Genomic DNA, 13,882 nt, shown 5'->3' with positions numbered 1-13,882 from the left:
TGTGGTTACATTTGTGGTTGAATTTGTAGTTATAGTTGTGGTTGTTGGTTTGTGGTGGTGTGGCTGGTGCAGGTGGTGGGTTGGAGGCCACGTTCCCTGCCCATGCGGTTCCAACAGCGATGGCTCCCTGTGCTATGTGGGTCACGTGAACTTGTCTCCCAGCATGCCTTGAAGTCATCATTATAGGAGCCCTCGCCTCCTCTACGCACTCTCTTCCTATCTCTCCCCTCTCACCTCCACGCACTCTCCTCCTACCTCTGACCTCCTCCCCGTGTCTCCCCCTTTCTCTTTTTCCCAGGGTCTCCCTCCTCTCTCTCCCCGTGTCTCCTTCCTCTATGTCGCCGTGTCTCTCTCCTCTCCCTCCCCGCGTTTCCCTCCTATCTTTCTCCGTGTCTCTTCTCTCTCCCCGCTTTTCCCTCTCCAACCTCCCCCTGTCTCCCTCCTCTCTCTCCCCGTGTCTCCTTTCTCTCCGCGTGTCTCACTCTTCTATCTCCCCCTGTCTCCCTCTTGCTTCCCGTGTCTCACTCACTCAGCCACCCACTCAGCCACTCACTCAACCATTCAGTCACTCAGCCACTCAATCACCCAGCCACTGACTCACTTAGCGACTCACTCAACCTCTCACTCAACCTCTCACTCACTCAACCACTCACTCAACCACTCACTCACGCAGCCACACTCTCACGCAGCCACTCACTCACCCAGCCACTCATTCACTCAGCCACTCACTCAACCACTCACTCACTCATTCAACCTGTCAATCACTCAACCACTCAGCCACCAACTCAGCCACTCACTCAACCACTCACTCACTCAGCCACTCAAACACTAACTTACTCAGCCACTCACTCAGCCACCCACTCAGCCACTCACTCAACCACTCAGTCACTCAGCCACTCACTCAACCACTCAGTCACTCAGCCACTCACTCACTCAGCCACTCACTCACTCAGCCTCTCACCAGCCACTCACTCAGCCACTCACTCAACCACTCACGTACTCAAGCTCTCAATCAACCACTCACTCACCCAGCCACTCACTCAGCTGCTTAGTCACTCTGCTACCCACTCACTCAACCACTCACTCATTCAGCCTCTCACTCAGCCACTCACTAACTCAGCCACTCACTCCCTCAACCACTCAATCACTCAGCCACTCTCTCATTCAATCACTCACCTAGCCACCTGCTTATTTGTTCATTTTACCAGGTACAGCCCATAAGATATATATCTCTTTTTCAGACGTAACCTGGCCACATATGATTGCCCAATTAAGTGGCATTTTACGTGTTAATTTATATCAGCAACTATAAATGTGGAGTGACAAACAGGAGCTGGACAAAAATTCACACAACGAAGGGGAGAGTGAGAGAAACATGCGAACTCCAAATATACAACAGGCATCAGGGTCAGGATTGTTGTATATATTGTCTTGAAAAATAATAAAAATGAAATGAAAAATGCAAATGGTGTAATTTTACAAAATTAGGTAATTATGTCAATTTATGCAATTACGCTAATTAGGCTCGGCTTTGTTGTCTAGAGGTATTACCAATCGTGATAATTGTCAGTGATGTGTGGGTTCTGGGTCCATATTTGTCGTGTCACTGGGGTTTATAATAGGCTGGTAGGGTGGGTTTATAATGGCCATGTAGGGTGGGGTTATAATGGCTAGGGAGGGTCAGTTCATAATGGCCAGGTAGGGTGGGGTTATAATGGCCAGTGAGAGTGGGGTTATAATGGCCAGGTAGGGTGGGGTAAAATGGCCTTGTCAGGGGTCCACCTCCTCCACCACCAGTTCCACCTCAACCTCCTCCACCTCCCACCTCCTCGCAGGAACCCAGACCCAACAGGTGCCATGGGTTGCCACGCTACGTGCAGGAGGAGGAGCTCATCACTTGAATGTAACGAACAGTGAGCTTATCACTTGAATGTGAGATGCAGTGCGCTCATCACTTGAGTGTGACATGCAGTGAGCTCATCACTTGAATGTGACATGCAGAGAGCTCATCACATGAATGAATGGGACATGCAGTGAGCTCATCACTTGAATGTGACACGCAATGAGCTCAACACTTGAATGTAACATGTAGTGCACTGACCACTTGAATGTGACATGCAGTGCGCTCATCATTTGAATGTGACATGCAGTGAGTTCGCCACTTGAATGTGACATGCAGTGAGCTCACCACTTGAATGTGACATGCAGTAAGCTCAACACTTGAATGTGACATGTAGTGCACTGACCACTTGAACGTCATGCAGTGCGCTCATCACTTGAATGTGACATGCAGTGAGCTCAACACTTGAATGTGACATGCAGTGAGCTCATCACTTGAAAGTGACATGCAATGAGCTCACCACTTGAAAGTGACATGCAGTGCGCTCATCACTTGAATGTGACATGCAGTGAGCTCGCCACTTGAATGTGACATGCAGTGAGCTCGCCACTTTAATGACATCCAGTGTGCTCATCACTTAAATGTGATATGCAGTGCGCTCATCACTTGAATGGGACATGCAGTGTGCTCATCACTTGAATGTGACATGCAGTGAACTCACCACTTCAACGTGACATGCAGTGCGCTCGTTACGTGAATAAGACATGCAGTGAGCTCGCCACTTGAATGTGACATGCAGTGAGCTCATCACTTGGACGTGACATGCAGTGTACTCATCACTTGAAAGTGACATGAATTGAGCTCATCACTTGAACATTACATGACATTTTCTACATCACACGACTATACTGACTATATATGATGGGGTATAGTCGTGTGATGTAGAAAAAAGTTTAGTTGGAGGCATATATTTTTTGTGACGTAAAATTGTAATGTATAATGACTTTTTGTTAGTAGTAGGGTAGTTGCAGTTGCTTAGCGTCAATATACTAAATTCCTCTGCTGAAATGTAACCTCAGCTTATTGGAGAGTATATTGAGTATATTGATTATATTGATGTAGTTTATATTTTAGTTTTTGTTATCAGTTTACTACATGGTAGTCATTATATAGTGTAGTGTATACCCAGTTACTTAATGTTAACAGCTCAGATTATTGGAGAGTATATTTGTACATTGATTATATTGATGTAGTTTATATTTATTTTTTTCACATCGGTTTATTGCATGGTAGTAGGGTATGTGTAGTTCTTTAGAAACTCCCTTTTTTATTTTCCACATAATGCACTAGCTTGATACGCGGTGGTTTGGGCTGTTGCAGTTCTTTATTATTAAAATTTTATCTCCGTTTATTATTGCCAATCCTACATGATACACTAACATAATATGACTTTGAGACCCCCCACCTGCCTAAACATTCCACAAGGAGTGACTAATCCCATATCTGCATTTGTCATAAACATGCTAAATTCCTCTGTTATGTAAATTTCTTTATCAAGACGCTCTCCTCCTCCCACCCAATTTAAAATACGCCGCCAAGCTTAGCAGTGTTCGTTAGGACGCTGTCTTTCCGACAGCTCTGTTTCTTCACCTGAGGACGGCTGCTTGCGTTGTGGCCTAAACGTGAGAATTTTATTATATTATGTTTGATTTTTATTATTTTATTTTTTCCCTTCTACGTGACTTTACTGAAAGAACCAATAATATGGTGCATACCTACTTTTGGTGGGACCTGCTTTCCCTAGAGCAGGGCATACTGACTGTGGTAATACCTGCTATCACTACAGCATTGCATGCTGACTGGTGGTATCCTGCTATGACTACAGCATTGCATACTAACTGTGGTGGTATCCTGCTATGACTACAGCATTGCATGCTGACTGTGGTGGTATCCTGCTATGACTACAGCATTGTAAGCTGACTGTGGGGGTATCCTGCTATGACTACAGCATTGCATACTGACTGCGGTGGTATCCTGCTATGACTTCAGCATTGCATACTGACTGTGGTGGTATCCTGCTATGACTACAGCATTGCATGCTGCGGTTGTATCCTGCTATGACTACAGCATTGCATGCTGACTGTGGTTGTATCCTGCTATGACTATAACATTGCATGCTGACTGTGGTGGTATCCTGCTATGACTACAGCATTGCATGCTGACTGTGGTGGTACCCTGCTATGACTACAGCATTGCATGCTGACTGTGGTGGTATCCTGCTATGACTACAGCATTGCATACTGACTGCAGTGGTATCCTGCTATGACTTCAGCATTGCATACTGACTGCGGTGGTATCCTGCTATGACTACAGCATTACATGATGACTGTGGTTGTATCCTGCTATGACTACAGCATTGCATGCTGACTGTGGTTGTATCCTGCTATGACTATAGCAGTGCATGCTCACTGTGGTGGTATCCTGCTATGACTACAGCATTGCATGCTGACTGTGGTGGTATCCTGTTATGACTACAGCATTGCATGCTGACTGTGGTGGTATCCTGCTATGACTACAGCATTGCATACTGACTGCAGTGGTATCCTGCTATAACTTCAGCATTGCATACTGACTGCGGTGGTATCCTGCTATGACTACAGCATTGCATGCTGACTGTGGTTGTATCCTGCTATGACTACAGCATTGCATGCTGACTGTGGTGGTATCCTGCTATGACTATAGCAGTGCATGCTGACTATGGTGGTATCCTGCTATGACTACAGCATTGCATAATGACTGTGGTGGTATTCTGCTATGACTACAGCATTGCATACTGACTGTGGTGGTATCCGGCTATGACTACAGCATTGCATGCTGACTGGCGGTATCCTGCTATGACTTCAGCATTGCATACTGACTGCGGTGGTATCCTGCTAAGACTACAGCATTGCATGCTGACTGCCGTTGTATCCTGCTATGACTTCAGCATTGCATGCTGACTGTGGTTGTATCCTGCTATGATTATAGAGTGCATGCTGACTATGGTGATATCCTGCTATGACTATAGCAGTGCATGCTGACTATGGTGGTATCCTGCTGTGATTACAGCATTGCATACTGACTGTGGTGGTATCCTGCTATGACTACAGCATTGCATACTGACAGTGGTGATATCCTGCTATGACTACAGCATTGCATACTGACTGCGGTGGTCTCCTGCTATGACTACAGCATTGCATGCTGACTGATGGTTTCCTGCTATGACTACAGTATTGCATGCTGACGGTGGTGGTATCCTGCTATGATTACAGCAGTGCATACTTACTGTGGTACCTGCTATTATTACAGCAGTGCATACTGACTGGTGGTACCTGCTATGATTACAGCAGTGGAAACTGCTGTTGTGGTACCTGCTATGATTACAGCACTGCATATTGTCGTGGTACCTGCTATGATTACAGCATTGCATACTGACTGTGGTGGTATCCTGCTATGACTACAGTATTGCATGCTGACTGTGGTTGTATCCTGCTATGACTACAGCATTGCATGCTGACTGTGGTGGTATCCTGCTATGACTACAGCATTGCATGCTGACTGTGGTTGTATCCTGCTATGACTACAGCATTGCATGCTGACTGTGGTGGTATCCTGCTATGTCTACAGCATTGCATGCTGACTGTGGTTGTATCCTGCTATGACTATAGCAGTGCATGCTCACTGTGGTGGTATCCTGCTATGATTACAGCATTGCATGCTGACTGTGGTGGTATCCTGCTATGACTACAACATTGCATGCTGACTGTGGTGGTATCCTGCTATGACTACAGCATTGCATACTGACTGCAGTGGTATCCTTCTATAACTTCAGCATTGCATACTGACTGCGGTGGTATCCTGCTATGACTGCAGCATTGCATGCTGACTGTGGTTGTATCCTGCTATGACTACAGCATTGCATGCTGACTGTGGTGGTATCCTGCTATGACTATAGCAGTGCATGCTGACTATGGTGGTATCCTGCTATGACTACAGCATTGTGATGCTGACTGTGGTGGTATCCTGCTATGACTACAGCATTGCGTGCTGACTGTGGTGGTATCCTGCTATGACTACAGCATTGCGTGCTGACTGTGGTCGTTTCCTGCTATGAATCAAGCATTGCATGCTGACTGTGGTGGTATCCTGCTATGACTACAGCATTGTATGCTGACTGTGGTGGTATCCTGCTATGACTACAGCATTACATGCTGACTGTGGTGGTATCCTGCTATTACTACAGCATTGCATGCTGACTGTGGTGGTATCCTGCTCTGATTACAGCATCGCATGCTGACTGTGGTGGTATCCTGCTATGACTACAGCATTGCATACTGACGGTGGTGGTATCCTGCTATGACTAGAGCATTGCATGCTGACTGTGGTGGTATCCTGCTATGACTTCAGCATTGCATTCTGACTGCGGTGGTATCCTGCTATGACTATAGCAGTGCATGCTGACTATGGTGATATCCTGCTATGACTACAGCATTGCATACTGACTGTGGTGGTATCCTGCTATGACTACAGCATTGTATGCTGACTGTGGTGGTATCCTGCTATGACTACAGCATTACATGCTGACTGTGGTGGTATCCTGCTATTACTACAGCATTGCATACTGACTGTGGTGGTATCCTGCTATGATTACAGCATCGCATGCTGACTGTGGTGGTATCCTGCTATGACTACAGCATTGCATACTGACGGTGGTCGTATCCTGCTATGACTAGAGCATTGCATGCTGACTGTGGTGGTATCCTGCTATGACTTCAGCATTGCATTCTGACTGCGGTGGTATCCTGCTATGACTACAGCATTGCATGCTGACTGCCGTTGTATCCTGCTATGACTATAGCAGTGCATGCTGACTATGGAGATATCCTGCTATGACTACAGCATTGCATCCTGACTGTGGTGGTATCCTGCTATGATTACAGCATTGCATCCTGACTGTGGTGGTATCCTGCTATGACTACAGCATTGCATGCTGACTGGTGGTGTCCTGCTATAACTACAGCATTGCATACTGACTGTGGTGGTATCCTGCTATGACTACAGCATTGCATACTGACAGTAGTGGTATCCTGCTATGACTACAGCATTGCATACTGACTGCGGTGGTCTCCTGCTATGACTACAGCATTGCATGCTGACTGGTGGTTTCCTGCTATGACTACAGTATTGCATGCTGATGGTGGTGGTATCCTGCTATGATTACAGCAGTGCATACTTACTGTGGTACCTGCTATGATTACAGCAGTGCATACTGACTGGTGGTACCTGCTATGATTACAGCAGTGGAAACTGCTGTTGTGGTACCTGCTATGATTACAGCAGTGCATATTGTCGTGGTACCTGCTATGATTACAGCAGTGCATACTGACTGTGGTGGGACCTGCTATGATGACAGCATTGCATACTGACTGTGGTGGTATCCTGCTATAACTACAGCATTGCATGCTGACTGTGGTTGTATCCTGCTATGACTACAGCATTGCATGCTGACTGTGGTGGTATCCTGCTATGACTACAGCATTGCATGCTGACTGTGGTTGTATCCTGCTATGACTATAGCAGTGCATGCTCACTGTGGTGGTATCCTGCTATGACTACAGCATTGCATGCTGACTGTGGTGGTATCCTGCTATGACTACAACATTGCATGCTGACTGTGGTGGTATCCTTCTATAACTTCAGCATTGCATACTGACTGCGGTAGTATCCTGCTATGACTACAGCATTGCATGCTGACTGTGGTTGTATCCTGCTATGACTACAGCATTGCATGCTGACTGTGGTGGTATCCTGCTATGACTATAGCAGTGCATTATGACTATGGTGGTATCCTGCTATGACTACAGCATTGTGATGCTGACTGTGGTGGTATCCTGCTATGACTACAGCATTGCATGCTGACTGTGGTGGTATCCTGCTATGACTACAGCATTGCGTGCTGACTGTGGTGGTATCCTGCTATCACTACAGCATTGCATGCTGACTGTGGTCGTTTCCTGGTATGACTCAAGCATTGCATGCTGACTGTGGTGGTATCCTGCTATGACTACAGCATTGTATGCTGACTGTGGTGGTATCCTGCTATGACTACAGCATTACATGCTGACTGTGGTGGTATCCTGCTATGACTACAGCATTGCATGCTGACTGTGGTGGTATCCTGCTATGACTACAGCATTGCATACTGACGGTGGTGGTATCCTGCTATGACTACAGCATCGCATGCTGACTGTGGTGGTATCCTGCTATGACTACAGCATTGCATACTGACGGTGGTGGTATCCTGCTATGACTACAGCATTGCATGCTGACTGTGGTGGTATCCTGCTATGACTTCAGAATTGCATACTGACTGCGGTGGTATCCTGCTATGACTACAGCATTGCATGCTGACTGCCGTTGTATCCTGCTATGACTTCAGCATTGCATGCTGACTGTGGTTGTATCCTGCTATGACTATAGCAGTGCATGCTGACTATGGTGATATCCTGCTATGACTACAGCATTGCATACTGACTGTGGTGGTATCCTGCTATGACTACAGCATTGCATACTGACGGTGGTGGTATCCTGCTATGACTACAACATCGCATGCTGACTGTGGTGGTATCCTGCTATGACTACAGCATTGCATACTGACGGTGGTGGTATCCTGCTATGACTACAGCATTGCATACTGACAGTGGTGGTATCCTGCTATGACTACAGCATTGCATACTGACTGCGGTGGTCTCCTGCTATGACTACAGCATTGCATGCTGACTGGTGGTTTCCTGCTATGACTACAGTATTGCATGCTGACGGTGGTGGTATCCTGCTATGATTACAGCAGTGCATATTTACTGTGGTTCCTGCTATGATTACAGCAGTGCATACTGACTGGTGGTACCTGCTATGATTACAGCAGTGGAAACTGCTGCTGTCGTACCTGCTATGATTACAGCAGTGCATATTGTCATGGTACCTGCTATGATTACAGCAGTGCATACTGACTGTGGTGGGACCTGCTATGATGACAGCATTGCATACTGACTGTGGTGGTATCTTGCTATAACTACAGCATTGCATGCTGACTGTGGTTGTATCCTGCTATGACTACAGCATTGCATGCTGACTGTGGTGGTATCCTGCTATGACTACAGCATTGCATACTGACTGCGGTGGTATCCTGCTATGACTACAGCATTGCATGATGACTGTGGTTGTATCCTGCTATGACTACAGCATTGCATGCTGACTGTGGTTGTATCTTGCTATGACTATAGCAGTGCATGCTCACTGTGGTGGTATCCTGCTATGACTACAGGATTGCATGCTCACTGTGGTGGTATCCTGCTATGACTACAGCATTGCATGCTGACTGTGGTGGTATCCTGCTATGACTACAGCATTGCATACTGACTGCGGTGGTATCCTGCTATAACTTCAGCATTGCATACTGACTGCGGTGGTATCCTGCTATGACTACAGCATTGCATGTTGACTGTGGTTGTATCCTGCTATGACTACAGCATTGCATGCTGACTGTGGTGGTATCCTGCTATGACTATAGCAGTGCATGCTGACTATGGTGGTATCCTGCTATGACTACAGCATTGCATACTGACTGTGGTGGTATTCTGCTATGACTACAGCATTGCATACTGACTGTGGTGGTGTCCGGCTATGACTACAGCATTGCATGCTGACAGGCAGTATCCTGCTATGACTACAGCATTGTGATGCTGACTGTGGTGGTATCCTGCTATGACTACAGCATTGCATGCTGACTGTGGTGGTATCCTGCTATGACTACAGCATTGCATGCTGACTGTGGTGGTATCCTGCTATGACTACAGCATTGCTTGCTGACTGGTGGTATCCTGCTATGACTACAGCATTGCATGCTGACTGTGGTCGTTTCCTGCTATGACTCAAGCATTGCATGCTGACTTAGGTGGTATCCTGCTATGACTACAGCATTGTATGCTGACTGTGGTGGTGTCCTGCTATGACTACAGCATTACATGCTGACTGTGGTGGTATCCTGCTATGACTACACCATTGCATGCTGACTGTGGTGGTATCCTGCTATGACTTCAGCATTGCATACTGACTGCGGTGGTATCCTGCTATGACTACAGCATTGCATGCTGACTGCCGTTGTATCCTGTTATGACTTCAGCATTGCATGCTGACTGTGGTTGTATCCTGCTATGACTACAGCATTGCATGCTGACTATGGTGATATCCTGCTATGACTACAGCATTGCATCCTGACTGGTGGTATCCTGCTATGACTACAGCATTGCATGCTGACTGGTGGTGTCCTGCTATGACTACAGCATTGCATACTGACTGTGGTGGTATCCTGCTATGACTACAGCATCGCATACTGACAGTGGTGGTATCCTGCTATGACTACAGCATTGCATACTGACTGCGGTGGTCTCCTGCTATGACTACAGCATTGGATGCTGACTGGTGGTTTCCTGCTATGACTACAGTATTTCATGCTGACGGTGGTGGTATCCTGCTATGATTACAGCAGTGCATACTGACTGTGGTACCTGCTATGATTACAGCAGTGCATACTGACTGGTGGTACCTGCTATGATTACAGCAGTGGAAACTGCTGTTGTGGTACCTGCTATGATTACAGCAGTGCATATTGTCGTGGTACCTGCTATGATTACACCAGTGCATACTGACTGTGGTGGGACCTGCTATGATGACAGCATTGCATACTGACTGTGGTGGTATCCTGCTATGACTTCAGCATTGCATACTGACTGCGGTGGTCTCCTGCTATGACTACAGCATTGCATGCTGACTGTGGTGGTATCCTGCTATGACTACAGCATTGCTTGCTGACTGTGGTGGTATCCTGCTATGACTACAACATTGCATGCTGACTGTGGTGGTATCCTGCTATGACTACAGCATTGCATGCTGACTGTGGTTGTATCCTGCTATGACTATAGCAGTGCATGCTGACTATGGTGGTATCCTGCTATGACTACAGCATTGCATACTGACGGTGGTGGTATCCTGCTATGACTACAGCATTGCATGCTGACTGTGGTGGTATCCTGCTATGACTTCAGAATTGCATACTGACTGCGGTGGTATCCTGCTATGACTACAGCATTGCATGCTGACTGCCGTTGTATCCTGCTATGACTTCAGCATTGCATGCTGACTGTGGTTGTATCCTGCTATGACTATAGCAGTGCATGCTGACTATGGTGATATCCTGCTATGACTACAGCATTGCATACTGACTGTGGTGGTATCCTGCTATGACTACAGCATTGCATACTGACGGTGGTGGTATCCTGCTATGACTACAACATCGCATGCTGACTGTGGTGGTATCCTGCTATGACTACAGCATTGCATACTGACGGTGGTGGTATCCTGCTATGACTACAGCATTGCATACTGACTGCGGTGGTCTCCTGCTATGACTACAGCATTGCATGCTGACTGGTGGTTTCCTGCTATGACTACAGTATTGCATGCTGACGGTGGTGGTATCCTGCTATGATTACAGCAGTGCATATTTACTGTGGTTCCTGCTATGATTACAGCAGTGCATACTGACTGGTGGTACCTGCTATGATTACAGCAGTGGAAACTGCTGCTGTCGTACCTGCTATGATTACAGCAGTGCATATTGTCATGGTACCTGCTATGATTACAGCAGTGCATACTGACTGTGGTGGGACCTGCTATGATGACAGCATTGCATACTGACTGTGGTGTTATCTTGCTATAACTACAGCATTGCATGCTGACTGTGGTTGTATCCTGCTATGACTACAGCATTGCATGCTGACTGTGGTGGTATCCTGCTATGACTACAGCATTGCATACTGACTGCAGTGGTATCCTGCTATGACTACAGCATTGCATGATGACTGTGGTTGTATCCTGCTATGACTACAGCATTGCATGCTGACTGTGGTTGTATCTTGCTATGACTATAGCAGTGCATGCTCACTGTGGTGGTATCCTGCTATGACTACAGGATTGCATGCTCACTGTGGTGGTATCCTGCTATGACTACAGCATTGCATGCTGACTGTGGTGGTATCCTGCTATGACTACAGCATTGCATACTGACTGCGGTGGTATCCTGCTATAACTTCAGCATTGCATACTGACTGCGGTGGTATCCTGCTATGACTACAGCATTGCATGTTGACTGTGGTTGTATCCTGCTATGACTACAGCATTGCATGCTGACTGTAGTGGTATCCTGCTATGACTATAGCAGTGCATGCTGACTATGGTGGTATCCTGCTATGACTACAGCATTGCATACTGACTGTGGTGGTATTCTGCTATGACTACAGCATTGCATACTGACTGTGGTGGTGTCCGGCTATGACTACAGCATTGCATGCTGACAGGCAGTATCCTGCTATGACTACAGCATTGTGATGCTGACTGTGGTGGTATCCTGCTATGACTACAGCATTGTATGCTGACTGTGGTGGTGTCCTGCTATGACTACAGCATTACATGCTGACTGTGGTGGTATCCTGCTATGACTACAGCATTGCATGCTGACTGTGGTGGTATCCTGCTATGACTTCAACATTGCATACTGACTGCGGTGGTATCCTGCTATGACTACAGCATTGCATGCTGACTGCCGTTGTATCCTGTTATGACTTCAGCATTGCATGCTGACTGTGGTTGTATCCTGCTATGACTACAGCATTGCATGCTGACTATGGTGATATCCTGCTATGACTACAGCATTGTATCCTGACTGGTGGTATCCTGCTATGACTACAGCATTGCATGCTGACTGGTGGTGTCCTGCTATGACTACAGCATTGCATACTGACTGTGGTGGTATCCTGCTATGACTACAGCATCGCATACTGACAGTGGTGGTATCCTGCTATGACTACAGCATTGCATACTGACTGCGGTGGTCTCCTGCTATGACTACAGCATTGGATGCTGACTGGTGGTTTCCTGCTATGACTACAGTATTGCATGCTGACGGTGGTGGTATCCTGCTATGATTACAGCAGTGCATACTGACTGTGGTACCTGCTATGATTACAGCAGTGCATACTGACTGGTGGTACCTGCTATGATTACAGCAGTGGAAACTGCTGTTGTGGTACCTGCTATGATTACAGCAGTGCATATTGTCGTGGTACCTGCTATGATTACACCAGTGCATACTGACTGTGGTGGGACCTGCTATGATGACAGCATTGCATACTGACTGTGGTGGTATCCTGCTATGACTTCAGCATTGCATACTGACTGCGGTGGTCTCCTGCTATGACTACAGCATTGCATGCTGACTGTGGTGGTATCCTGCTATGACTACAGCATTGCTTGCTGACTGTGGTGGTATCCTGCTATGACTACAACATTGCATGCTGACTGTGGTGGTATCCTGCTATGACTACAGCATTGCATGCTGACTGTGGTTGTATCCTGCTATGACTATAGCAGTGCATGCTGACTATGGTGGTATCCTGCTATAACTACAGCATTGCATACTGACTGTGGTGGTATTCTGCTATGACTACAGCATTGCATACTGACTGTGGTGGTATCCAGCTATGACTACAGCATTGCATGCTGACTGGTGGTATCCTGCTATGACTACAGCATTGCATGCTGACTGTGGTGGTATCGTGCTATGACTACAGCATTGCTTGCTGACTGGTGGTATCCTGCTATGACTACAGCATTGCATGCTGACTGTGGTGGTATCCTGCTATGACTACACCATTGCATGCTGACTGTGGTGGTATCCTGCTATGACTACAGCATTGCATACTGACTGTAGTGGTATCCTGCTATGACTACAGCATTGCATGCTGACTGTGGTGGTATCCTGCTATGACTACAGCATTGCATACTGACTGCAGTGGTATCCTGCTATGACTTCAGCATTGCATACTGACTGCGGTGGTATCCTGCTATGACTACACCATTGCATGCTGACTGTGGTTGTATCCTGCT

Source organism: Petromyzon marinus, chromosome 18 (genome assembly GCF_048934315.1).
Source record: "Petromyzon marinus isolate PM22_M1 ecotype Great Lakes invasive population chromosome 18, UKy_Petmar_22M1.pri1.0, whole genome shotgun sequence".
Classification (NCBI taxonomy): Eukaryota; Metazoa; Chordata; class Hyperoartia; order Petromyzontiformes; family Petromyzontidae; genus Petromyzon; species Petromyzon marinus.
This window is presented reverse-complemented; position numbering follows the sequence as displayed.